Source organism: Somniosus microcephalus, chromosome 1, assembly GCF_052327205.1.
Source record: "Somniosus microcephalus isolate GS21.2 chromosome 1, FLI_Smic_1.0, whole genome shotgun sequence".
NCBI classification, from domain to species: domain Eukaryota; kingdom Metazoa; phylum Chordata; class Chondrichthyes; order Squaliformes; family Somniosidae; genus Somniosus; species Somniosus microcephalus.
In genome coordinates this window covers 382,186,328-382,206,275 of record NC_140987.1, presented here as the reverse complement: position 1 = coordinate 382,206,275, position 19,948 = coordinate 382,186,328, and the positions used below count along the sequence as shown (strand labels likewise).

The 19,948-nt window shown below is 46.8% G+C and overlaps 1 protein-coding gene across 4 annotated transcripts in view; it reads left to right on the top strand.

Moving 5' to 3' along the window:
• sytl4 (synaptotagmin-like 4) overlaps positions 1-19,948 on the top strand; it is a 115,488-nt gene that overhangs the window by 23,982 nt on the left and 71,558 nt on the right. The gene's annotated exons all lie outside the window — the stretch shown is intronic.

The following is a 19,948-nucleotide window of genomic DNA, read 5'->3' as shown; positions in this document are numbered from 1 at the left end:
AGAATGACTCATAGCAGGTCAATGGGAGTGGACAGATAGCTAACTCTTAAAGGAAATATAGACTAGGTTGTATTTTTTAAGTAGAAAGAATGAACTTGCATTTATATAGTGCCTCATCATGTCCTCAGAACATCGCATAGTGTTTCACATCCAATGATTGACTGACTTTATTTTTATACATTCACAAATGTGGGCGTCGTTGGTAAGGCCAGCATTTATTGCCCATCCCTAATTGCCCTTGAGAAGGTGATGGTGAGCTGCCTTCTTGAACCGCTGCAGTCCCTGTAGTGAAGGTACTCCCACAGTGCTGTTAGGGAGGGAGTTCCAGGATTTTGACCCAACAACAATGAAGGAACGGCAATATATTTCCAAGTCAGGATGGTGTCTGACTTGGAGGGAAACTTGCAGGTAATGGTGTTCCTATGTGCCTGCTGCCCTTGTCCTTCTAGGTGGTAGAGGTCGCAGGCTTCGGAGGCGCTGTCGAAAAAGCCTTGGCGAGTTGCTGCAGTGCATCTTGTAGATGGTACACACTGTAGCCACGGTGCGCAGATGGTAGAGGGAGGGAATGTTTAAGGTGGTGGATAGGGTGCCAATCAAGTGGGCTGCTTTGTCCTGGATGGTGTCAAGCTTCTTGAGTGTTATTGGAGCTGCACTCATCCAGGCAAATGGAGAGCTTTCCAACACGCTCCTGACTTGTGCCTTGTAGATGGCGGATAGGATTTGGGGAGTCAGGAGGTGAGACACTCGCCGCAGAATACCCAGCCTCTGATCTGCCCTTGTAGCAACAGTATTTATGTGGGTGGCCCAGTTACATTTCTGGTCAATGGTGACCCCCCAGGATGTTGATGGTGGGGGATTTGGCAATGGTAATGCCATTGAATGTCAAGGGGCGGTGGCTAAACTCTCTCTTGTTGGAGACAGTCATTGCCTAGCACTTGTGTGGCGTGAATGTTACTTGCCACTTATCAGCCCAAGCCTGAATGTTGTCCAGGTCTCGTTGCATGCGGGCATGGACTGCTTCATTATCTGGGGAGATGCGAATGGAACTGAACACTGCAGTCATCAGCGAACATCCCCATTTATGACCTTATGATGGAGGGAAGGTCATTGATGAAGCAGCTGAAGATGGTTGGGCCTAGGACACTGCCCTGAGGAACTCCTGCAGTGATGTCCTGGGGCTGTGATGATTGACCTTCAACCACCACAACCATCTTCCTTTGTGCTAGGTATGACTCCAGCCAGTGGAGTGTTTGCCCCCTGATTCCCATTGACTTCAGTTTTACTAGGGCTCCTTGATGCCACACTTGGTGAAATGCTGCCTTGATGTCAACAGCAGTCACTTTCACCTCACCTCACCTCTGGAATTCAGTTCTTGCATCCATGTTTGGACCAAGGCTGTAATCAGCTCTGGAGCCGAGTGGTCCTGACGGAACCCAAGCTGAGCATCAGTGAGCAGGTTATTGGTGAGTAAGTGCTGCTTGATAGCACTGTCGACGACACCTTCCATCACTTGCTGATGATTGAGAGTAGACTGATGGGGTGGTAATTGGCTGGATTGGATTTGTTCTGCTTTTTGTAGACAGGACATACCTGGACAGTTTTCCACATTGTCGGATAGATACCTGTTGTAGCTGTACTGGAACAGCTTGGCTAGAGGCGCGGCTAGTTCTGAACCACAAGTCATCAGCACGACAGCCGGGATGTTGTCGGGGCCCATAGCCTTTGCTGTATCCATTGCGCTCAGCCATTTCTTGATATCACGTGGAGTGAATCGAATTGGCTGAAGATTGGCTTCTGCAATGTTGGGGACGTCAGGAGGAGACCGATGTGGATCATCCACTTGGCACTTCTGGCTGAAGATGGTTGCAAATGCTTCAGCCTTGCCTTTTGCACTCCCATGCTGGGCTCTGCCATCATTAAGGATAGGGATATTCATGGAGCCTCCTCCTCCCGTTAGTTGTTTAATTGTCCACGACTGGATGTGGCAGGACTGCAGAGCTTTTATCTGATCCGTTGATTGTGGGATCACTTAGCTGTTTAGCATGCATGTAGTCCTGTGTTGCTGCTTCCCCAGGTTGGCTCCTCATTTTTAGGTATGCCTGGTGCTGCCCCTGGCATGCTCTTCTGCACTCCTCATTGAACCAAGGTTGGTCCCCTGGCTTGATGGTGATGGTAGAGTGAGGGATATACCTGGCCATGAGGTTACAGATTGTGGTAGAGTACAATTCTGCTGCTGCACCACAGCACCTCATGGATGCCCAGTTTTGAGCTGCTAGATCTGTTCTGAATCTGTCCCATTTTAGCATGGTGGTAGTGCCACACAACATGATGGAGGGTGTCCTCAGTGTGAAGATGGGTCTTCGTCTCCATAAGGACTGTGTGATTATGGACAGATGCATTTACGACAGTTCAATTGGGGAGGACCAGGTCAAGTAGGTTTTTCCCTCGTGTTGGTTCTCTCACCACCTGCCACAGGCCCAGTCTGGCAGCTAAGTCCTTCAGGACTCGGCCAGCTCGGTCAGTAGTGGAGCTACTGAGCCACTCTTGGTGATGGACATTGAAGTCCCCCACCCAGTGTACATTCTGTGCCCTTGCTACCCTCAGTGCTTCTTCCACTTTTAAAGTGCAGTCACTGTTTTATGTAGGCAAACATGGCAGTCAATTATGCACAGCAAGGTCCCACAAACAGTAAATGATGTGAATGACCAGTAAATCTGCATTTTGTGGCAGTGGAAGTTGAGAGGGGATTGCCAACTAATATCTGATTAATTGCTTTTTCACTTTATGGTAGATACTATAATACAGGTTAACCATGTTTGATCTCTAGTTACTTCTTAGAACTACAATTGTAATTTTGTTGCCTGCATATCTGAATGAACATATTATCTGGGACACACCATAGAGCGGCTGTGTAGCTGCACCTTCTGGGTTTTCAGAAGTTGTACAGATATCTGTCTTTGGTGAATGTGACCTTTAAGAATGGTGTATTCTGAAAATGTAGTTATAGCAATGTGGTAGGTTATCTCGATGTAAAGGAAGATACCGGACAGCACACCATTGAATGAATGGGACTAAACAAAGTGTATGGCCTGCCCAACTAATAATTTCATTTGTTTAAATCGCATTTGAAAATCTGATGCACAGCATTCCTGTTTATTCAGCGGGATAAGAATTGCTCACCATGTAACTGTATAGAGTTGGTGTATGTTCAGCATGGTAAGGATTATACAGCATGTAGTGGAGTGGAGTTGAAGTTTCTTTAGTATGGTAAGGAATACACACAGTGGTTCAGCATGGTAAGGATTATTCAAAAGTACAAATTTACAGTTTGTTTAGCAGAGTAAAGGTTATATACTATGTAACTGTATGAAGTTGCTGTTTGGTCAGCAAGGCAAGAGTTAACATAGCAGTCGCAAAATATGTTGTGCTTTTTTTCCCATTGTCTCTGAGATGAATGACCAGCTGAACATGTCAGGTCAATGACTTCCACACAGTCCATCAATTTAACCAAACTTCATAGGTTATTTCCTGCCATCCAACTCTGTATTCCTGTGTAAATGGAGATGCTAGGAACAAGCAAACAATGGAAATTTCCAAGATGTGTTTTCAATCTAACAGGCGTTAATGAAAACCCATTGCATATCAGTTTTATGCAGAAGGTTTTCCATTTTTTATCCAGTATAGACAGCCTTGATGCTTTGATTCTGAAATAGTATTTTTCATCATTACAGACAGTCCAGGTTACCTAACTGTGCTCAGATCTGTCGTGGCAGGAGAATTATGGGAATTAGGTCCATGTTACGAGTACAGGAGACACTGTTTTCCAGAGGGTGGGTGTGACATTAATGACAGAGGGACCCTGTGTTGTGTTTTGCCCATATAATACTTCCAGTCTGATATACAGTTACATTGTGAGCAATTCTTATCCCGCTGAAATTATTAGTTATGCTTCATAGGGTTACAAAGAGAAAACAAGGTTTTGTATCAACTCAGTCCCATGTAGCATAAGCTATGCAGTTTCCTCTACTGAAAGAATGCATAATACATCTAGCCAACTTACATTAACAAGTCTAGGCAGGCTAAAAGGGATCAAAACAAATAAATCCTCTGGGATGAATGTTATTTATCCCAGAGTAATAAGAGTGACAAGCAGGTTGATTTGTGAGGCATTGTTCAGCTGCCGAGGCCCTAAGCTCTGGAATTCCCTCCCTAAACCTCTCCACCTCTCTCTCCTCCTTTAAGACTCTCCTTAAAACCTACCTCCTTTGACCAAGCTTTTGGTCACCGGCCCTAATATCTCCTTATGTGGCTCGGTCTCAGATATTGTTTGGTAACTCTTCTGTGAAGCACCTTGGGATGCTTTGCTACGTTAAAGGTGCTATATAAATGTAAGTTGTTGTTGAGTTGATGAATGCTGGGTGTGTCATTGGGCTCATTTAGGCTGTTAATTCCTTAATTCATAAGAAAGTATCATCTTCCTTTCAAACAACTCAATTGACTTTGTATCGATAGATTTCTGTCGAAGTGCTTTCCACATTCACACAATGCTTTGTGGGAAGAAGGTTTCCTAAATTTGTTTCTACCATTTTAGCTCAGATTCTAGATTTTCCTGAAAGAGGGAAGAGTTGTTCCTTATCTATCCCGTTAATACCAATTATTTTAAACACCTCAATTATATCATTCCTTAACTTCCTCATCTCGAGCATCTATAATCCAGTCTCTTATCATAACTCAGTCCCTTCATTCCAGGTATCACCTTCATCAATTGTCATTGGATTTTTCCTGTGGCCAGTATATATTTCCTAAAATGTCATGTCCAAAACTGAACATATTACTCCAGAATGGCCAAGCAATTTGGGGGGTCCTTATATCTTTACAAGTGTTATCCCTAATGATGGATTCTAGCAATTTTCCCAATAGTGATGTTAAACTCACTGACTTGCAGTTACTAGACTCGTCAGATTGGAAACTGGCTGAAGTGGTACTTATTTGAAAAAGGTAACAAAGCTGATAGAGGCATTAGTCTTACATCAATATTGGGTAAAATAATGGAATTGATTATTAGGAGTAAATTGAAGAATTACCTGTATGATAACCTAGTAAACAGCAGCCAAATGAATTGAGAGAAAGGACCTGACTCTAGAAAAAAAGCCCTTACAAGTGGTATACTTAGATCTCCAAAAAACATGTGACAAAGTTCCACATGAAAGGCTACCAGTTAAAGACAATGGGGGTGAATTTCCACGGGGACCTCCTGCTCGTCGGCCAGAACCTCAGCGGAAGCGTTGTGGAAACCCCAGAAAAGCAGCTTAAATGCCGAATTGACGTTTCTTCCAGAGTTTCTCCGGCTAATCCCCGAAGTTACAGCGATGATCAGAAGAACCCCTGCAGAAATTCAACCCCGATAATAGTAAAGAGGCAGGTAAAAAAATTGAGAATGGAAAAGAAACTGTCTGAAAGGTAGAAAGCAGCAGATTCTTGTTAGAGGCGTTCTAACAGGGTGAGGGAACATAGGAACAGGAGTAGGCCATTCAGACCCATGAGGCTGATCCACCATTCAATTAGATCATGGCTGATTTGTATCATAACTCTATCTGCCCGCCTTGGTTCTGTAACCATTAATAAATACCCTTGCCAACAAAAATTAATGGGGCCGGGGAGGGGTGGGGGGAGCAGTACTGAGTAGGGTGCCTCAGGGATTGATTTTGGGGCTTCTCACATTTCTAATTTACACTAAGGACTTGGATTGAGACCCTCAATGCTAAATTCAAAGAAGGTCTCAAACTAGGAGGAGCAGTTGATTCGGAGAAGGCAGCTTGGGAACTATAGTGAGTTGGATAAAATACATAAGTGGGTCAAACTATAGCAGCTGAAATTTAATATAAACAAGTGCAAAATATTGCAGTGATGAAGGAAAACAGGAAAACCTAAATCAAGTTAAAATAGCTGAAGGTGAAGTTCAAAGAGATTAAGGTGTCTTCTCAAATTTGGCACTCAACATGTCCAACCACTGTGGAGTAATCAACAAAGCAAAAAAATGCTGAACTATATAGCCAAAACAGTAGTGTACAGGTCAGAGGAAATCATGCTCTGGTCAGACTACGCTTGAGTTCTAGAGGTACCATATTTGCACCTGGATGTGGCGCACCGCCTGGGCTGAGTGCAGAGAGGAACAATCAGGTGAGGAGGACACCGGTTACAGAAACCAGTTGAATTTCCTTCCATTAATATAAATGACATTAATGAACCGGATTTTTTTTTACAACAATCCAGCAGTTTCATGGTCACCATTACTGATATTAGCTTTTCATTCCAGATTTATTTAATTAACCAAATTTAAATTACCCAGCTGCCGTGGTGGGATTTGAACTCGCGTCCCGCGGATCATTAGTTATGACTCTAGGCTTATTAGTCCAAGTAACATAATCACAAAAGGTGTTCAACACATGGAATCGACTTCCAAGTAGAGCAAAGGAGACAGAAGCCTTGGAATCATTTGAGAAAAAAATTGAATGCTGTGGTGGGCACTGTAAGGTCTTTCTGAATGGATGAGCTAAGATGGGCCAAATGGCTTTCCTGACCTGTATCCATCTTGTGATCCAAACTTCTTTGATTTTTCTCTCTCCCCTTATAATGCTATAGTTCATCTCTGTCCTATAATACTTCAAGACCATCTCCTTCTCTCCATTTTGTAAGTTATTTCCTCATCTCCCCCTGCACGCACCCCCCCCCCTCCCCTTCCTTCCACATAGTCGTAAAATGAGGTGAGGACAAAACCTCCATGCTCCATTAAAATGGTGTCCAGTAGAATAAATGAGATCATAGCTGGGCAAAAAAGCCACTACCTTCCCAGTAAAACAATAAACTAACTAAATTAATGGTTAATGGGTTAAGGTTTTGAGCCACATGATGATGTTGTCAGTGTCTATAGTTCATCAGTAACATGTGAAAGGGAAGTTTGACTGTTTTGGGGAAGTTGATGTTATTCAATCCTTTATTGCATCCATAATGCTACAGTTAGAATAGTTTTGAGTTGAACTCTGACCCGGTGGACCAGGAAAGAACACTTTGTTGACTTTGACTGACAGCCAAGTAAAGATGTGCACGGAACAAAACATTGCTCACTGCCAGAATGGCACAGCAACGTTCAAGACATTCTCTCGTACTGTGACAACAAACAAAGTCTTAACTCCTCAGCACATAATCATCTTCCCTTCGTATGGTTAGATTTATTTTCTTGAAGCTTCTTGCTTTTCCACTGCCCTATTCCATTTCCCCCCCACCCCCCTCCAATGTAGATAGACTGGAAGGTATGGCAATCTCCCCTACCCTCGGGATGGTACAGGATCTTGAGCACTATATTGACATCTAGTGCTCAATATAAAAGCAGTATTAAAAATGATTGCACCTGATAGTGAGCGAATGCACTGCTTAAGGTACTACTGGCCCATACATACCAGAAAAGCCTTAGGCTTGATCCCGGGTTTGTGTGGGGTTAGCGGATTTCAGCTGGGGCACTGATAGGGTGGGCTGAGAAAGGGAAAAGTTCTGAGTGCATGCACGTGGATGGCAGAAGATGATGGAACCAAGTTTGGCTCTATTTCCTCCGCCCCCATCCTCACCTCCATTCAATACCTGCTGACATTCACTGCAGAGGCTTAAAATAAAGAATGGCCACTTGGGTGAGGTTCCCAGAGTGCCGCTGGTACACATGGAATCATATCTCATTATGAGTCATTATCTCAGGAGAGGAAGTAAGGAGATTAACAAAAAAGTTTGCAGAGTGATAAATGTTGGCCAGGATGTTGCACTTTTTTGTTGTTGAATATCATGACCTGTGATCCAGAGGGGGGAGTCTTAAACCACCCTCCCCCCAACGGTGGGCGGGAGAGGGTCGGGGAGGGGGTTAAATCAGCAATTTTGCGAAACCCGACCCCAACCCACCACGAACATGTCTGCTTCCATTTTAACTGTGGCGAACATCGGGGCATCCAAGTAATCCATTCTGGAGAGGCGGGCCCATCATCATTATAATATTTAGCGGAGGCTCCTTTCAGGAGATTTTGGCAGCAATATGAAATTAATGCCTCCTGCATGGGCTTCCCAGGGTTTAGGGAACTTGTCAGTAAAACGGAGACGAGATTGAGCAGCACTTCATGGGGATGGTTAAAGGTCAGGAGTCCCGAAGTTAATAAAAGCTCAGTGCTCACCGCTGCTTCCTCAGTTCCCCCGGGACACGGTTTGGTGAGAGTACTTGTTGTGAGAGAATTATTTGTGCAGTTTGGAGGTGTTGACACAGAGAACGTCAGGATGGGTGGCATCATGGCTGCTTTTGATTGGTCTTCGGACGAGGAAGGCAATCGGCATCATCAGCAGCAAGAACATGCTTTGGAGGGAGCTGCAGGTAGACAACAGAGAGGTCGAGTTCGCAGGAGGCACTACCCACCTAACGGGGTGTACAGAGGCCTCTTTCACCTCTCGGAAGAGCAGAGCTTCCGAAGGCTGAGATTGTCACATCAGGCTGTCGCAGATATCTGCAGCCTTCTAGAAGACGACCTGGTGGGCACGCATTACCACTGGCTGTGAAAGTCACCACCACCCTCAATTCTTTTGCCTCTGGTTCCTTCCGGGGTGCTACCGGAGACATATCGAGGGTCTCGCAATCGGCTGCACATAAATGCATACAGCTGATGACAGATGGATTATTTGCCAGGGTTGGGATTTATGCAAGCTTCCCCTGTGAAGACAATAGCCAAAATGATTCACATCTCTGGCTAGATTCCCACAAGTGCAGAGTGTCATCAATTGCACACACACATGGCAATCTGAGCACCCCCAGATCAACCAGCAGCATTCGTCAGCGCAAGGGATTTCATTCCATCAGTGGTCAGCTGGTGTGTGCCACAAGAAAAGATTCATGCAGGTCTGCATCAGATTTGCTGGGAGCTGCCGTGATGCTTTCATACTATGGCAGTCCAACATCCCCGACCTGATGCTTTCATACTATGGCAGTCCAACACTCCTCACCTGTTCATTCCTGGAACCAACCTTAATGGGTGGCTGCTAGACAACAAAGGATACCCTCCTCAAACCTGGCTGATAAAACCTCCAAGAATCCCACCAAGAGCACTACAACACGAGCCATATGACAACCATGCTCAGGATGCGCTTCACATGCCTGGACAAGTTTGGAGGCACCCTTCAGTACTTGTCAGTGAAGGTCTCTAGGATAATCGTGGTGTGCTGCATTCTGCACAACATTAGTGCAGCAGTGAGGGCTAGAGATGCAGGAGGCACAAGCCACTCAGCACTCTTCATCTGATGAGCATTCCAATGGAGAGGAGGAGGACCAAGAGGAAGAGCAGGAAGGTGAAGATGGGGCCCCCAAACCAGCCGGTCACATTGCTGCTCAGGGTGCCAGGGATGCCCTAATAGCTCGAAGGGTCAGTTAGTCACTCACACTGGACCAAAGTAACTATCGCAAACCCGCTTCCTTTTCCCCTGACACAAAGCAGTCCTATAACCAACCATCCACTCATTACATATGCACCAATTGGTCTCGGTCAATTCATGTCTTCACATTCATCACCAAGCAACTGAAAACTCGCGTTGGCACGCGGCAGGCAAGAATGGTGAACAGGGAAAGTGGTGCAAATGAATAAATGTTATGTGAATAAATAGATAAATGATTAAGGTGATCATATTTCATTAGTTGCTGAAATCAGGTCAACATGACTACTGACTTGGATAGAGAACTGGTTGGCAGACAGGAAGCAAAGAGTTGGAATAAACGGGTCTTTTTCCGAGTGGCGGGCAGTGATTAGTGGGGTACCACAGAGATTGGTGCTAGGACCCCAGTTATTCACAATATATATTAATGATCTAGACGAGGGAACTAGATGTAATATCTCCAAGTTTGCAGACGACACAAAGCTGGGTGGGCGTGTGTGCTGTGAGGACGATGCAGAGAAACTCCAGTTTGCTATCGTTCAGTATGATTTGGACAGGTTGGGTGATTGGGCAGATGCAGCATAATGTGGATAAATGCGAGGTTATCCACATTGGTGGCATAAACAGGAAGGCGGATTATTATCTGAACGGCAATAGATTGGGAGAAGGGGAAGTGCAACGAGACCTGGGTGTCCTTGTGCACTAGTCGCTGAAGGTAAGCATGCAGGTGCAGCAGGCGGTTAAGAAGGCAAATGGTATGTTGGCCTTCATAGCGAGAGGATTCGAGTACAAGAGCAAGGATGTCTTGCTGCAGTTGTACAGGGCCTTGGTGAGACCACACCTTGAGTATTGTGTGCAGTTTTGGTCGCCTTATCTTAGGAAGGATGTTCTTGCCATGGAAGGAGTGCAGCGAAGATTCACCAGACTGATACCTGGGATGGCAGGAATGACGTATGAGGAGAGATTGGGTCGATTGGGCTTGTATTCGCTGGAGTTTAGAAGAATGAGAGGGGATTTCATTGAAACTTATAAAATTCTAACAGGACTGGACAGACTAGATGCAGGAAGGATGTTCCCGATAGTGGGGGAGTCCAGAACCAGGGGCCACAGTCTAAAGATAAGGGGTAAGCCATTTAGGACTGAGATGAGGAGGAATTTCTTCACCCAGAGAGTGGTGAACCTGTGGAATTCTCTACCACAAAAGGCAGTTGAGGCCAATTCATTCTTAAATATATTCAAGAAGGAGTTGGATATATTTCTTAAGGCTAAAGGAATCAAGGGATATGGGAAGAAAGCAGGGACAGGGTACTGAATTTGGATGATCAGCCATGATCTCATTGAATGGCGGAGCAGACTTGAGGGGCCGAATGGCCTACTCCTGCTCCTATCTTCTATGTTTCTGTAACTGTACAGTCTCTGCAACTGTACAAAGGTCTGTCTTGACTACAGAGTTCTACTGGCACAGTATGTGCGTGTGGGATGCTGAGATCTGAGATCGCCTTTAGCCAGGTCATGAAACAATTGCCTGTTGTGAGCCAGCATCCTACTTCCACAGAGAAGAGCAATTCAGTGCTTTGCCTGATTCTGTTTATTTGATTGTCTGCCTACTTGTCTTTCACTCTTTCTGTGTATCTATCTGTAACTTTCTCTCTCGCTCTCATTTATTCAAACTAAAATAAGTTTCTTGGAAATAATTCAAAAATCTGATCATCTTTTTTTGTGTTTTGAATAGTGTGGTCATGGCTCTGTCTGCATATTCATACCTGTATAATTTGCATGCCTAGTTGTATTACATAACTAGAATGTCCAGATTCCATGTTACTGACTCTTGCATATAATCTTTGCAGCCTGCTAATTAGGAATTTGATGCAACATAGCTTGAATCCTTCGTAAGCTTACATTTTATGTTCATTACATGTTACTGTACTTGAATTTATGTGTTGAAGACTAAACAATGGTATGGTGGCAATTTTAGAAGTGGATATAATGTACATCATGGACTCTTGCTTTTCCTCTCCCACCCAAGCTGGCACACTTAGGGGGGAAAATTTGGTTGGCTTAGAGGGCACGAATGGGGCACAAAGCAACTAGCGTGCGGGCGCGGCGATGTTTGCGCCACTCGCAAAATTGACTGGAGTTTTTGCGGCGACGCAAAAGTTTACCGTCCGATTTCCTGCGCTCGCAGATCGTGACGTCAGTCGAGCATGCAACGCCCTGTTGGCGCCCCGGACCGGATATTGAATGGCGCCCTCCTCCTTTCCGCCTGACTCAAGCAACGACACGGAGACTGGAACGTTTCCCAGTCGGTGAGGGGCTGGGGGGCCAGTATTTAAAGGTGGCTTCTTCCTGGCATTTTCTGTGGTAGACATTTTTGCACCACTCATTCTGACAGAGAGAGAGAGACTTCTGCATAGAGTCAACACTGTGTGAAGTAGTTTTGGCTACTGAGCATCACTTTGCAGGTACGTTTGCATTTGACCTTCATTACTTCGATTGCCAAGAGATTATGGGGGCTGCACTGATTCGGGGTGTTGTCCTGAGCCTGCAGAATCGGAGGCAACAGAGATGCAGAGAGAGAATGGCAATCATGGCCAGACGGAGGAGGGCCAGCAGGCCTCTGCACAGGAGACCTTACCCTCCCAGGGTATTCGGGAACAATTCTCCTACATTAATTTGTCTGAGGAGCAGTGTTTGCGATGGCTGCGCTTCAGCAAGGAGGTGGTCACAGAGCTCTGCCACCTGCTGCAGCCAGATCTGCAGCCTCTACTGAGGACCAGGATATCTCTGTCGGTGGCTGCGAAGGTCACAGTGGCTCTGAACTTTTATGCCACTGGCTCCTTTCAAGCAGCTACTGGGGACATCGCCAATATCTCCCAGTTTGCGGTTCATTGCTGTATCCGTCAGGTCACAAATGCCCTCTATAGAAGGAGACGCCAGTACATCTCTTTCCCCATGATCCGGACCAAACAGCATGAACCCGCATTGGCTTTGCGATGATAGTGGGCTTCCCCATGGTGCAGGGCGCCATTGACTGCATGCATGTGGCATTGCGGGCACTGCATGAGAATGCAGAGGTTTTCCGAAACCGCAAGGGGTTCCACTCCTTAAACGTCCAGTTGGTCTGTGACCACATACAGCTGATACTTGCTGTCAATGCCCGCTATCCTGGCAGCAGCCACGATGCTTTCATCCTGCGCCAGACTGCTGTGCCAGAACTTTTACAGGCACCGCATTAGCCAAGTGGTTGGCTCCTCAGGGACAAGGGTTATCCACTGTGCACCTGGCTGATGACACCGCTCCATAACCCCAACACCCCTGCTGAGCTGCGGTACAATGAGAGCCATCTCGCCACCAGGAACATCGTTGAGCAGACGATCGGCGTGCACAAGCAACGGTTCTGCTGTCTGGACCACTCTGGAGGAGCCCTGCAGTACTCACTTGAGCGAGTCTCCCTCTTCATAGTTGTGTGCTGCATGCTTCATAACCTGGCAATCCTCAGGACCCAGCCAATGCCACCAGCCCTTGGAGCACCACCAGAGGAGGAGGATGATCAGCAGCAGCACCAAGGCAGGAGGGAGGCCCACAATGTTGAAACTGCAAGGGCTGTCCGTTAACGGCTGATAACAAGCCGCTTCTAGGCCCCTACTGAGGAAATGGCTTCTGACATGGAGAACAACATGAATGAAAGCAACCCGCAACCCCAAAGCCAGCCAAGGCAGCAATGATTCCAAAGGCCAAACCTCTACATTTTGAATACAAAAACTTTTTTATTTTACAAACTCTGTGTGTGTCATTTCGTCATGACAAACTAATAGAAACAAACACAAAAAATCATTCATTAACATTACTGGTTCTCACAACCTGGAAATAATGTCCAAAACACTAAACAAAAGTTTGAACATGAACCTCGGCCTATAATAAAAAATTTAACAACATTTCGTCACCCCTCCTACTTTTTGCCTTTCGAGGGTGATCTCCTTCCCTTGCGCACTTTCCCCCCCCCCCCCTTCCCACCCTACTGTTCCTCCGTAATGGGGCCCCAGTGGCTGCAGAAAGGCTGGTGGAAGACTGCTGATTGGCAGAACCTGAGACTACAGATGCCCTTGAAGGACGTCCTCAACCAGCTCTGGGCCTGGAGGGCCCGGAAGCAGACCACCATGGGCTCTGCATGGGCAGCAGCAGTCTGGGCTACAGGTGGTGGCAAGTGCAATGGGGAAGTGACAGTGGTGGCAGCAGGAATGCTGTCATCTTGAGAGAGGACAGCAACTCCCTGCTCGACCAACACACTGGCACTCCCACGGGGCAGCACCTCAGCATCCGGAGCAATCTGCTGGAGCACAGATTGCTGGCCTGCTGTGGCGTGGTGAGAGCCCCAGGGAAATGTGTCCGAACCAGCAACAATGGCAGCAGTCAGTGCTTGCGTGACCTCAATGAGACCAGTCTGAGATTGGATCATGGCAGCCAGTGACTGAATTGCAGCACTAAGCATTAGCGTGGCATCCGCCTGTGCTATAGCAAAGTGCTCCACGCTCCTTGCCAGTCCTATAAAAAGTGAGTCTGGGGAATTAATAATGGAAAATAAGGAGATGGCAGTTGAATTGAACCGGTATTTTGCATCGGTCTTCACAATAGAGGATACAAGTAATATCTCAGAAATAGCTGTAAATCAGGAAATGGAAGGGAGGGAGGAACTCAAGAAAATTATAATCACCAGGGAAGTGGTACTGAGCAAATTGTTGAAGCTGCGGGCTGATAAGTCCCCGGGTCCTGATGGACTTCATCCTAGGGTCTTAAAAGAAGTGGCTAGTGAGATAGTTGATGCGTTGGTTTTAATTTTCCAAAATTCCCTAGATTCGGGGAAGGTTCCATTAGATTGGAAAATAGCGAATGTAACTCCTTTATTCAAAAAGGTTGGGAGACAGAAAGCAGGAAACTACAGGCCAGTTAGCTTAACATCTGCCATAGGGAAGATGTTAGAAGCTATTATTAAAGATGTTTCAGCAGGGCATTTAGAAAAGTTCAAAGTAATCAGGCAGAGTCAACATGGTTTTGTGCAAGGGAAATCATGTTTAACCAATTTATTGGAGTTCTTTGAGGAAGTAACATGTGCTGTAGATAAAGGGGAACCAGTGGATGTACTGTACTTAGATTTCCAGAAGGCATTTGATAAGGTGCCACATCAAAGGTTATTGCAGAAAATAAAAGCTCATGGTGTAGGGGGTAACTTTGGCATGGATAGAAGATTGGCTAGCTAACAGGAAACAGAGAGTAGGCATAAATGGGTAATTTTCTGATTGGCAAGATGTAACGAGTGGTGTGCTACAGGGATCAGTGCTGGGGCCTCAACTTTTTACAATTTATATAAATGACTAGGATGAAGGGACCGAAGGTATAGTTGCTAAATTTGCTGATGACACAAAGATAGGTAGGAAAGTAAATTGTGAAGAGGACATAAGGAGGCTACAAAGGCCTATAGATAGGTTAAGTGAGTGGGCAAAGATCTGGCAAATGGAGTATAATGTGGGAAAATGTGAAGTTGTCCATTTTGGCAGGAAGAATAAAAAAGAAGCATATTATCTAAATGGTGAGAGATTGCAGAGCTCTGAGATGCAGAGGGATCTGGGTGTCCTGGTGCATGAATCGCAAAAGATTACTATGCAGGTACAGCAAGTAATTAGGAAAGCTAATAGAATGTTATCATTTATTGCGAGGGGAATTGAATACAAAAGTTGGGAGGTTATGCTTCAGTTATACAGGGCATGGGTGAGACCACATCTGGAGTACTGTGTACAGTATTGGTCTCCTTATTTAAGGAAGGATGTAAATGCATTGGAAGCAGTTCAGAGAAGGTTTACTAGACTAATACCTGGAATGGGCGGGTTGTCTTGAGGAAAGGTTGGACAGGCTAGGCTTGTATCCACTGGAGTTTAGAAGAGTAAGGGGTGACTTGATTGAAACATATAAGATCCTGAGGGGTCTGGACAGGGTGGATGTGGAGAGGATGTTTCCTCTTGTGGGAGAATCTAGAACTAGGGGTCACTGTTTTAAAAATAACGGGTCGCCCATTTAGACAGAGATGAGGAGAATTTTTTTTTCAGAGGGTCATGAGTCTTTGGAACTCTCTTCCTCAGAGGGCAGTGGAAGCAGAGTCTTTGAATAATTTTAAGGCAGAGGTAGATAGATTCTTGGTAAGCAAGGGGGTGAAAAGTTATCAGGGGTAGGCGGGAATGTGGAGTAATCGGATCAGCCATGATCTTATTGAATGGCGGAGCAGGCTTGAAGGGCCGAGTGGCCTACTCCTGCTCCTAATTCGTATGTTCGTATCAATGCAATGGGGCACCCTTCCCACTGCACCCATGAGCTGAGTGTGCATGTCCACCACCTGGGTGTTCATTTCAGCGATGAGCCGCTCCTCCTCTGCGTCCAGTGCAGCAGGACTCGCTGGCATACTCTCCCTCCGGGGAGAAGGCCCCCGAGCTTCCCTAGCCACATCGCGTTGCTGCAGCCTGCTGGGTCCCGGAGCTTCACCATCATCAGACCCTTCTCCCCTGCTCCCCTCCAGGGAAGACATGGTCCCAGTGTGGGCATGGGCTTCCTCGGGAGAGGGTGGTGCTAATGCGCCAGCTTCCTCTTCCTCCTCCTGCTCCTTGCCTGTGGCTTTGCTCCCACTGGCAGCTTCAGGGCCCGTCTCCTCAGCTGGAGAATCACCATCTGAAACCAGGGAGATACAAGAGTGGCTTTAGTGTGAGGACAGGGGGGCAGTAAGGGAGGAAGGAGTGCAGCGATTTAATAAGTTGGATTGAAAGTGTCAAAGGCTGGTGTTGTGAGGGACAAGTGATCTGAGAGAGGAGAAAAAGGTGATGACCATTGCCATTGCTGTCCCGAACGGGGTCGGCCTCTCCAGGGGCGACGGGACCGATCACCCGGTTTGCCACAATCCTGTGGATTCACGCCTCAAGATCGCTGATTGTTTGCAGCTGAGGCCACCCTCCACCTGTCCGTTGGTGCTGTCTCCTATTATAAGATAGCTTAACCTGCAAGAAAAAGGACGGCACCTGAGTAAATATACAGCCATGGTCTTGCCTGACGTGCCTCCCATAATTGAATAGCCCTTAATGTTTGCAAGGTGTGGAATGTGCATGTGTGTTTCATGAGAGGGCCATAGGTGTTGGATGAGTGTTGGGCATTGGGGTTTTAAGACCCGCTAGCCATAGAGTGAGGTTGAAATGGAGGGATGGAGAGGTATTGAAAAAAGCCACTCACCCTGACGACCCGAGTGAGGTCGTTGAACTTTTTGCGACATTGAGTATGGGTCCTGGTCACCATGCTCCTGGAGGAGACGTGCTGAGCCACCTCCCTCCACACTCTTCTGTAGTCGCGCGGCAAAGGCCTCCTGCCACTTTCGGGGAAGAGTATAGATCTTCTGCGCTCCACCGCGCCAACCAGAGCCCCCAAGGCCCGCTCGCTGAAGTGCTGAGCTCATTCTCTCACCCTCTCCATAGTCGTTGGCTGGAAAATGTAATCACAGGGGTCTCCAGGTCGAGATTCAAGGCTCCAATGAGTAGGGTGTGGCTGGAGAACAAGATTGACCTTCCCCTTTAAGAACTGACCGGCGTCAGTGTGTCTGTGTTCCATCACTAACTGACATCGCCTGCGCTGCACCCGTGCTCTGAGTTAGCGCCTCGCTCCTCTGTGTTAGCGCCTTAAGAGAGGTGTGTAGCACCTGATTTAGCGCTCTAATCAACTCCAGGGGCGATGGAAGCCAAGTTTGCAGTCGGAGGCGATAATTAGCACCAGGCACTAAACTTTGCGCCCGGCCGATAATTGCACCCCAAACGGGGCGATACCGAATTTCTCCCCCTTACTGTCTGCCCGCCCATAACTACACAGTGTCACTCCCCTCTTTCCCTTCGCATGCTGGCACAGTGTTCAACCCAGCGCTGCTCATGGGCTCTCCTCTCTCTCTGCCCACCCCCTACTTAAGTCGCCCTGTTGCCCCCAGAGTCAGCCCTTCCCCGTTGCCTAACCGAGTGCCATATTGCTCCCAGGGTCAGTGCTGCCCCCTTGCCACCATGGCTCCCACTGAATCCTGTTGCTGCTATAGTAAAGGCAGATATGATTGAATGCGGTTATATATAATGTGGGCAGATTCAATCATTTCCACTTTTATTATGGCAGCAACACGATTCAATAGGAGCTGTGTTGGGACTTGGGTAGGACATTTCTGACTCTGGAAGCCCAAACGGGATTAGGGTAGGTGGCAGATGGAAACGGATTCTGATATTCCTGACAGTCGGTGGACATACAGTGCTCCTGTTTCCAGCTCACCTGATGTAAGCATGCACTTGTCAACAAAAATCTAAAGTGGATATGTGTCCTATACCTGATAAAACTTTGCACTGCACCCTCAGATGTAACTGTTGTCCCAGTTTTGATAGTAAATCCTATGGCCCTGGGCTGACCATAAAGTTCCAAAAATAGCTACCCGTACCAGGGTAACCTTATTACTGGTACGATAGCAAAATACTGCAGATGCTGGAAATCCGAAATAACAACAGAAAATGCTGGAAAAACTCAGCAGGCCAGGCAACATCCATGGAGAGAAATTAGAGTCGACTGCCTCATTTTTCATTACTGCCTGGCTACTGTTTAGAGATTGGGGCCTAGAAATTGACCTGAGGTGCCCAAGCGGCGCAAAGTTCGCCTGGGCGCTGGAATTTGCGCCGCGATTGCCGCAAATTTAGTTGAAGTGCCCCTAGAGGGAGACGGGGCGCGGCTTGAGGCGCTCCGCGTCCCTCTTAGGGCGCTGAAAGTGAATTTCGCAGCGCTACGTGCCACAGCGCCACATGCTGCGGCACAGCATGCTGCGGTACTGCAGGCCTTCCTCCCACTGTTAAGGGGGAGGGGCCTGCAACAGCGCGAGCCCCGATCGCGAGTGCCGGCAAAAGAGCCCGGCACCAAGGAGAAGTGCCGGACTGTCAGGAAACAGCGGCAATGCCGCGGGGTGGGGGGGAACAGGAGGCCGGGGGCGGAGGTGCTGGCAGGCGGCCGCCGAAAAAGCGGCCGCCCCGTACCTCCACCTTAACTTGCGCCTCTGCCGGTGCAGCAAGGCCCCGTGAACTGGGCGCGCGTAGCGAACGGCGCTACAGCGGCGTTCGCTACCAAATATCGCGATCGGGGCACGAATGGGGCGCTGCGCACACCGATGACGTCATCGGTGGCGGCGCAGCGCAAAAGGCTAACACCACCATTAGCGCCCCTGCTGAATATCGCGGGAGGCGCAGCCAGTGGCGCTACAGCCACTGACTGCCTCTTTAGGCGCTAACAGGTGGTGCTACTCACCCAATTTTTCCCCCTGGGAGTCATCTGCTCTCTGGCTGACTGTGTGTACTCTGCACCAAAGCAGTGTTGTCACTACTTGTATACGGGTTGGTAGGAATTGGCTGCACCCTGATTGACAGCAATTACGTTGTTCTGTACAAATAAACAAAGGCTCCAGTTTTATGTGACCCATTTGAAGACCTTTACAAATCGGCCTCTTTTAACAATGGGCTAGTGATGTTGTTATGTTGTGTTGGTAACTCGGTTTCAATGCCAACATCATCAGGTATGTGAATTTGTTCAGGAGACAGCATTCCCAACACTAAGTACTGAGCTCTGATCTTGGCATCTACTAGTTTGAGTATTCTGTGTGGAATAAATAGGCAAAGGTGTTTGTAAGAGGTGGGCTAGCTGTCCTCTTTTCTTAATTTTGTCACAGTTATGGCCTTACTGTTCAAACATATTTATCGTGTTCTAGTGTTGGTTTAGGAGGGAGATATTTAACTGGAAGAACGATTGAGGTATTTAGGCCGGTGGGTGGGGCAAGTCCTGTTCTTTTCTTGTTGGTGCAGTTTGTGTTGTCTTTGTGCTTGCTAATCACTGCTGTCAAAATTAGTTTGAGTACAATTTAAATGGCAATGCTGAACTTGAATGTATATAGATATCTGACTGGGGGTGGGAGGTGGGGTAGATATGATAATTGTGACTCAGTAAGATCCCAATATGCAAAGTTCACCAGTATTAAAGTAACTGGCAGTAAGTATATTTTGCAAGTTAAAAAGCAAAATACAATACTTTGAAGTGTTTGCAAAGCAGTTTTGTACAAAGCATCAGCCAGGCTAGCACTTTGTTCAAGGCATTTCTAAAAACATTCAGAATTACAGATTTAAAACTGTTAAGAAAATCAAGTGTCCAAGGAATTGGAGATTTACTCAAAGGTCTAAGAGATGTGTTGTATATCATGCAGAAACCACTGCTGACTCCAGAAGTTGGTTGACTGGTTAGCCAGGTTTATTGATGAGACAATGTAACCACCTTTACTTGTGATATTATGGCCCCCGACCAGAAAAATATTAAGGTTTGTACGAGGTGCCATCTGTATGACTTTAGCATAACTGTATCTTATATTGGGTCCTGCCTTCAATTTGACCGATTTAAGACTGCATTAATTAGGATG